The 8,086-nt window shown below is 37.4% G+C and overlaps 1 protein-coding gene across 2 annotated transcripts in view; it reads right to left on the bottom strand.

Annotated features, from left to right (window-relative positions):
- LOC119561066 (sodium-coupled monocarboxylate transporter 2) overlaps nt 1-5,577 on the bottom strand; it is a 39,096-nt gene extending 33,519 nt beyond the window's left edge. The window contains exons 1-2 of one of the 2 annotated variants that reach the window (XM_037874909.1): nt 5,435-5,576; nt 2,767-2,845 (exon numbers count right to left, since the gene is read on the bottom strand). The gene's annotated coding sequence lies outside the window, so the exon portion shown is untranslated. Of the gene's footprint in view, nt 1-2,766; nt 2,846-5,434 lie in introns of both variants that reach the window. The other variant, XM_037874908.1, reaches the window with a different exon arrangement.
- Nucleotides 5,578-8,086: the final 2,509 nt, after the last annotated feature.

Raw genomic sequence — 8,086 nt, forward strand, 5'->3', positions numbered from 1 at the left:
CTCGCATTTTCATACTGATCTTCTCGCATTTTCATATTTTTGATTCGCAAAGAAAGATATGTCTACCCATACGGCACGTAATACCCCGTTTTAAATATTTAAATGGTGCTATTGACATCAAAGCCGCTAGAAAATGTTATTTTCGTCTCGGTTGGAAAAGCTATTTTCAGACTGGAAATCACTTTGCAAGATTATTTGCGTGGAGTCTTTGAGCAACCGGTATCGATGCAGTCACGTGGTTTGCCAATCGGGTTTGGTTTGTTTTCCGAGTGGCTGATATAGTGGTCATGTGCTGTTTTTCCATTGCCTGATTGCTGAGGAGAATTGTATGCTGCACCGATAGCGGGTGCGTGGACTGCTCATGTGTGTAGTAACTCGTGACTTGTGGGGTTTGTCGTTTTCCTTAAACGGGTTTCACATTTTTTTTTAATTCGGAAGGAAATTTTTAGTTCGTTGAATATCTAGTATATTTTTAGAAATTTATTGATTTACTTTAAGGTTTTTTTTTATTTTTTAAGGGATGAAACATATAATTAGACTTGTAAGATTTTTCGTCTTCCTTAATCGAGTTTTTCAATTTTTTGTGAAATTCGGAAGGAAACTTATAAATTCTTAAAAAATACTAATTTTAAATTTTTTTTAAATGATTGATAATGTTATAGAGAAATCTTTACAAAGCCCATGAACCAATTTCATATTACGTTTTTATCTCTAAAACAATATATCTAGTAAAATATAATTCTTTATGTTGATATTATATTTTCTTTAATTGGGCCTACAAAATTTCCTTACACCATTGAAAATGATCTTTTTAATTCACTGCAGCACGTTTTAAAAATATGTGACAAATGCGTGATTTTTTTGAAGTTCCCTGAGTAAACAATGTGAAGCTCGCGCCTCTTGCACTTGACATGCAATGGGGCTGTTGTTGCTATGCTAATTGACTATTTTGTAAAATTATTGTAATCCGACGTAAGAAACAATCGCATGGAAGGTTGCTGAAATATTCGGAGGGCGAGTCGAGGGAAAGGGAAAAAACTTTTCATTCATGACATGTCGGATGTCAACAGAAATATAAAAAATTAACAACAGCAACAAGAGATTCGAGTATCGGCATTAAATTGGCATCAACAACGCTGTCGTCTCGATAAAATATTCATGAAATATGTTCTACGAGTGTATGTGCTGCTGTGAGGATTTGACTTCATTATTCGGCTTGCGGTGCGGTCGCAGGTTGTGGTCGATGTGGTTACAACAAGCCATCGTGGTTACACTCGAAAAAATGTGGTCGGAATTAGAATTTAAAACTTCTATATTCAAAAGTAATTTATTTTTTGGACTAAAATAGTTTTATAAAATTAAGACGAGATCTTTAACTAAACATTTAAAAAAAAAATTTTTTACCAAAAAAAGAAAAAAATTGGGAATTATAAGCTGTAAATATATGTATACAAATTAAGATATTAATTAATTCATGAACTAAATGTTATTATTGTTTAAAAGCAGGAAACGTAAATAAGAGTTAAAAGGGAAAAAAATCACAGTGAAGTAGTGAACCCGTTATATATACCTCAAACAAATTATGCATTAGGGATTCTTAAAATAAAAATTATTATTATTAAAAGGTAGAAAGGTTTCATTTTTGAAATCTATTTTTTTCGTCTACTTGTCTTAGAAATCTATAATTTGTCCTTTTAAAATTCCAATATATATTTTTAGGATAGCAATTTTTCCCAGTGTTCGATATTATGCGTGTCCTTATTATGGGAGATAAAATGTTAATACCAGTTTGACAATCTGTCCGATGCGGGCCGATGTTTAATTAGTCATGTTTGTCACAAATTCTGACATATGAGCTTTTCAATCGATGCAGCTCATTTAAAACCGTCAGTTGGCTGGCCACCAGCGGGTAGCTCTAAAAATAAAACCAATTTCGATTCGAATTGCAATTGGCAACTCGGTTGACAGTTGTTGTTCTTGCCCCAGCCGCAGCAGCAGCGGCATTGGTAGTTGCACAAGACGAAATATCGTTGCATATTTCACGCCCAGCATTGCGCGAATATTTATCAAGTTACCCTAGTCCGCTGGTCCTTTTCCCTTTTCTTAAAAGGGGAAAAAAAAGCTGCGTCTTTTGCAGGGGTAAAAAAATAGTTAAAATGTAGATTTATGCAAATGGAACGCATAGCTCGCTCGCATCCTGTCCCATCTCGCATTCCCTGTATGCCAATGTGTTAGTAGCCCGCCAGGCGTTCGTCCTTCCTCCGCCCAGCTCCTCCTTGGTCCTCCCCGATCCTCCCTGGCCCTCCTTGGTGCTCCACTACTTTTTTCCCTCTGTCAGCTCAGTTTGCTTGCCAGCTCGCTGCCGGTTGTCTGTCTGTCCGCCTGTCTGGGTATTGAGTGTATTGCATTTAATATTTATTTGCTTTTATTTTCCCTTTTTACCCGCTACCGAGCACATTTTTCTTTTTGAGCTAGAGGAAGTCTTCTGCCGCCGTCAGGTGGAAGAGGAAAATTAAAAATGCAATTGCGATTAAAATTGCATGACAAACGCGCGTCGGCAAAAAGTGTTGCCAAAGGGGGTTTGCATGTTTAGCACCCACGGCACCAGCAACCCATCCACTCCCATCCCATTTTAAAACCGATAAATAGTTGGATCCACAATGGGAGACTGCCACACAGATGCCCCAGATATATCTTGGTGATTCACTTTCAGCTGATTCACAGTTTTTTATTTAAAGCCTTCTAAGTAAATCAATTCACACTTACCTTTAGTTGATAGTTGATAGCGAAGAAAAAGTGTCACCAATGGCAATTAGCGCGAAATCCGTTGCGTTTCGTCGAATCTCTGGTACATCAGCGAAAAAGAAGAAGTTTGATTTGTTAATTAGCGCGACATAAATATATTTTCAGCTTTATTTGTCCAATCCAAAAATACGCATAATTCGCCGTGGTTTCACCGCAACAAAATTTTTTATATCCGCAATCATTGTTACATTTTAAATCCGTTCGTATGCTGATTATTTTATATACTCATTTTGTTTTTGTTTTTGCCACTCTTGCCTGGCTATCTGCCCAGTTTCTCTTCAATAGAATTTAAATCTTGTGGCAACGGCCGCCACACGCGACACTCGGGCATATCGTTTCCCCCCCGATTTGCTCTATACCCAATATCTCTGTATCATTCCCAGTGCATAAAGCGATAAACAAAGCAGCCAGAAGAACAAGGAACAATGACTGCGAAACGCTTAAGACATGACAGTGACATAGGAAAATGCATATCAAGGTAAACTTGAAGGGATGCGCAAGAAAAAAGATCTAGAAATTATTTTTTAAAAATTATTTTTTCAATTCTGCCAGTTTGAAAATGGGTATCTGACAAGAACAGAGAAAAAATGGCGACGTTTCAATATTTTAAATTAATTTATAAATCTGTTTGTCACAGTCTAAAGACCACATTTTAGATTTTTGCTAAGGTCCACATTTCCGATGATAAGCTTTATAAATTTATTTTTGAATTTAAACATTTTTGAAATTCTTTTTTTTTAAGATAGCATTTAATTCGTATTTTTATTTTTATTTTATTATAGATCAAAAATTCTTTGAAAAAACTCTAAAGACAAAATTCATAAATTTAATTTTCGAAATTTTTTATTATAAGATGGGACTTAAATTTTATATTATATTTTATTAAGAATCAAAAACTCTTTGAAAAATAAACCGCTGAAGATAAAATTCATAAATTTAGTTTATAATCTTAAATACATCACCATTTTCTAAATTCTTTCTTTTAAGATAGGATTTTTATATCATACTATATTTTATTAAAGATCAAAAGCTCTTTGAGAAGTGAAATATTTTACAAGTAAATACCCACTTGATATTGAGATTATTTTGGTATGGACCTAGAGATATTTATAGTGGGGTGCGCAATGTCAGGCCCAAGCTCGAAAACTAGCCGAATCGTAATCACGTGACTAGCGAATGATTTGATTTAACCGGCGCCAAAAACGATTCGGTTTTTTTTGGATTGAATCTTTTACTTTTTGTTTTGATTCCGGTTTACGCTTTCTGTTTTCTGCTTTCAGTTTATTTCTTCTTTGGCTTTATTTTTTTGCTTTCGGATTTTTGATTTCGACCAGTATTCGTCACTCTTTCGCGCACTTGTCTGTCCCACGTCTGATGGGGGACTGAATGTCAAATGATTTGGCCGCCCAATGGTTATGCTTTATTTATAACAGCACTAATTAATTTTCACTCTTTCTGCCGGGCGGGGCTGGGCTGAAAGCTGAAAATGAAAATGGAATGGCTGAAATGAAAACGATGTTGATGCGATTGTGATTGGGGGATAAGCTGGCCGACCGACTACGAGCGACTAATATAATTTGCGGAAATTGTGACACAGCACACTGGGGGCCAGGTAATTGCACCCGGCTGTATGTAGGGCTCAAGCTCAAGGCCCCGCACTCTCTTCCCGACTCCCATTGTCATTTGTTATTAATTTTCCATATTCACAAACAATATATATAGTTTATAGTCAGAGATGTAGCAGATGTACACGAACCCTAATTCTATTTGCCACCATTGAATGGACCGGAATAAGTTGGACAGATCTTTTTTGTTGATTTTGAAGGGATTTACATAATCAAATAGATACCCATATATATATATTGTAAACATCCGCAGTCAAATCTGTTTCCAATTAGTAAGAGTGAGCTGTTTCAGGGAACCTGTTTCGTTGCCAGCTGACTGTTTAGCTTTATGTGGCATTTTTGAAAAGTTTAACTAAAAACCGTTTAGATTATATTTTGGTAGCTCGTTTGCATTGCTAATGAGCCGAGTGGTCCAGACCAGAATTAATGGCCTGACCATGTGAAAAGTTCGTAAATATTTAGCGTACCGAATTAATTTATCAAAATCAGAAAACTACAGGCCATAAAACGCACACCAAATCAGCCGTTTTATTGGGAGTGTCGGTAGGAATAAAATTTCTTTGGAAAGGGGGGTTTTATTGCCGCTTTTAAGTATTTTGGTTTCTATTTTTGATAAATTTTCCGCTAAGTTTTGACAATTTGGTCGCGCAATTTGTCGAAACCATAAACACATAAAATTTTCCACATCTCAAGTTCGGTGGGGGTGGGTCGACCTTCGCTATCAGAAATTTCTGTCACGTCCACGCGAGTGACCCAAGGGCCCTCGGAAGGGTTGTGTAAACAAACGCCTCGGCTTCGATTGAACCCTCGGTCAGCCAGATCGCGTGATTGCAAAGCCCCTGATAATGCCGAACTTGTTCAATCAATTTTCCGTTTATCGCCTACACTTTTTTCTCGTTTTCTTTCGTTTTTTTACTATTTATATTGCAATGCTTTTGCTGGTGAATAAATTGTGTTTTTGTGGCACGCTAAGATGAGAGGCAAACAATAATAATTTAATTTACGTTTTCGGCGAGCGTGGTTTGCTTCCGTTTTCTTGGATTATTTTTTGAAATTTCTCGGTTTCGGGTACTTTGCGTTTTCGAAATGGACTGTCAGTGCAGCACGGATCGATTCGGAACTGCGTCTTGTGTCTGCGAGCGCCACGACGGGTTTGTTTTTATTGCCAGCTGCGCGGCTGCCTCTTGGGCGGCGTTTATTTCTCTGTTGGCTCGATCTTGTTCGTCGCGGAAGGTTCGTGAGACGCCGCCGTCGACGCGGGCAGCGCCGCCAGCGGCTCTGCTGGGCGTACCGCCAGCGACAGCATCTCGCAGCCAAAGTCCCAATCGCATTGATTCCACACAGACAGAAACGTCAAGAAAGAACGCTCTTGAAGAGCGAACCGGCTTCGAGATACCCGTCACATTCTCAAAAGAATCGCACCTGGAAGAAAATAATACTGTGATCTTCTGATCTATAGATAGACGTGATAGTAAGCTTAAGATCATACCTATATAGTTTGGAGAAGTCTCCCTATTTCAATTTTAAGGTATTTATACTGAATACTGCATTATACTGCTTTATAATTATAATTACTCTTCAAAATATAGAACATTTTTAATTAAGATATCCGTCACTCTCTATAGGGATCACATTTGGAAGAAAAAAGAACTTTGATCATCCGATCTATAGACAGACCTCATAGTAAGCTTAAGATCATACCTATTTAGGTACATATATATGTGTTTTTATGGAAAAGTTATAGGTAGTTATACTTAATACTGTATTATGCAGCCTAATAAACAGTATTACCCTTAAAAATATAGAAAACTTTTATTTGAGATACCCGTCCCTCTGAAAAGAAACATATCTGAAAGAAAAAAAACCTATAGATGCCCCTGATAGTAAGCCAAGATCATACACATGTAGGTATGTACATATGTCTATGTGGAAAAGTATCTCTATTTTGATTTATAGGTATTTATACTAAAAACTGTATTGATTTATAAGTAATAAATGTTCAGAGTGTTGAAATGCATTTCTCTTATTATATTAATTATTGTTTAAATAACAAATTTGATTTGTTTATGGTGCTGTCACCTCTCCTAGTTGGTAATAATAGTGCAAAAACCATCATAAATAATGCTCGGTGTTAAAAACTGCCTTTTCACATAATTGCTTATTGGCTAGTAAGGTAATTAAAAAATTCTCTAGAAATCTTTAATTTTTTCTGCAACACCAACCACTTTCAGTTATGCAACATACCCGTGCAATCTACGATTACTGGGTATCAATACAACTTAAATGAACGAACATCTCTTGGCCGCACAGGCAAATATTGTGGATTTGTTTACGCACTGGCTGTGGTGGCACAGAGCCGGTTTTAACCATATTTTCGGGCCCACAGCCCACAACCCGCTCCAATCGATCCACTGACCATTGGCCAAGCAATGCACATGGATATGGATATGGATATGGATTCTGCTCCACGCAGCACATAGCACACAGCGCACAGAGTGCATTTGCCTCGTTCGGCTGCAAAGTGAAAAATATTCGAAATGCCAGTGCAAACATGGCAACGTAACGCGATATAATTAACACATGCAACGCTAACGACGACACCGACACATGTAGATAAACAAACGGCAATTGTCGACACTGCCCTTTGCCCAATTGCAATGGCTTGGTGGGAAGTGGAGGGGAGGGGAGGGGTTTTTCCAGGGGGCGGAGCCAAGTGCCCCTTTAAAGGGGGATTTTCCTTTTGGCCCTATTGGCCCCAGGCTAAAGTGACTCATATCTCATAGTCGAACCTTTAATTATACGTCTAACAACGCGTTTATTTTAGCTCCCCAGTTACACATGTTTTATACCACGAGAACACAGATAAATGCTTTATTTTGTGGGGCAGGTTTAAAAAGCAAATACACTTAAATAAAATCTTTGAAATATTATATTTGTTTTTTAAGTTGTATGTATCAGAATCGTTATTTTGTATGGGTATTATTTTATATTCGTATTATTTAAGAAGCTATAATTTACTGAGATATTAAATAAACAAGGGTAACCTGTTTCGAAGTTCTGTTTTTAATTTATCTAAATGGGAGATCTTACAAAGTTTATATAGCAAGATTTCTTATTGATCTGAAATATTATCATCTGTATCTTTTAATAAGCTATAACTTAGATAGGTTTATAGAATTGTGGACTAAACAACTTGTATTTATACTTTGTACATGCATATATCCGGAAATTGTTTCCAAAAAGCTACAAAAGCTTTGGATATTTTAAGAGTTCAGGGAGGAAAAGATAGTCTTACAATATCCTTTTGCACCTCCTACTTTGTTTTCAGTGTAGCTACCATTAATCGCTCCGTTTGTCGCTCAAGTTGTTGGTATTTGCGGCGAGTTGCATGTTGCAGACTTTGCAACTTTGTGGGCAACTTCCGGCAGCAATTTCCACGCAGCCAAAGAAAAGTTTTTGCATTAAATGCGAAGCAGTGTTAAATAATTTCAGCTATTTTACGATCATTTTTCTCCTAGTGGGCCGGCCGGCCTAGTCCTGTCGGCAGCCGGCTCGTGTGGGTAGTTCGCCTAATCATCTCCAGCGGAAGTGTTGCCCCTCCTGCCCCCCATCCTTGCCATCCTGGCCAGAGCGTTTACTTTATGACCGCTAAGCAG

Source organism: Drosophila subpulchrella, unplaced genomic scaffold (genome assembly GCF_014743375.2).
Source record: "Drosophila subpulchrella strain 33 F10 #4 breed RU33 unplaced genomic scaffold, RU_Dsub_v1.1 Primary Assembly Seq354, whole genome shotgun sequence".
NCBI classification, from domain to species: domain Eukaryota; kingdom Metazoa; phylum Arthropoda; class Insecta; order Diptera; family Drosophilidae; genus Drosophila; species Drosophila subpulchrella.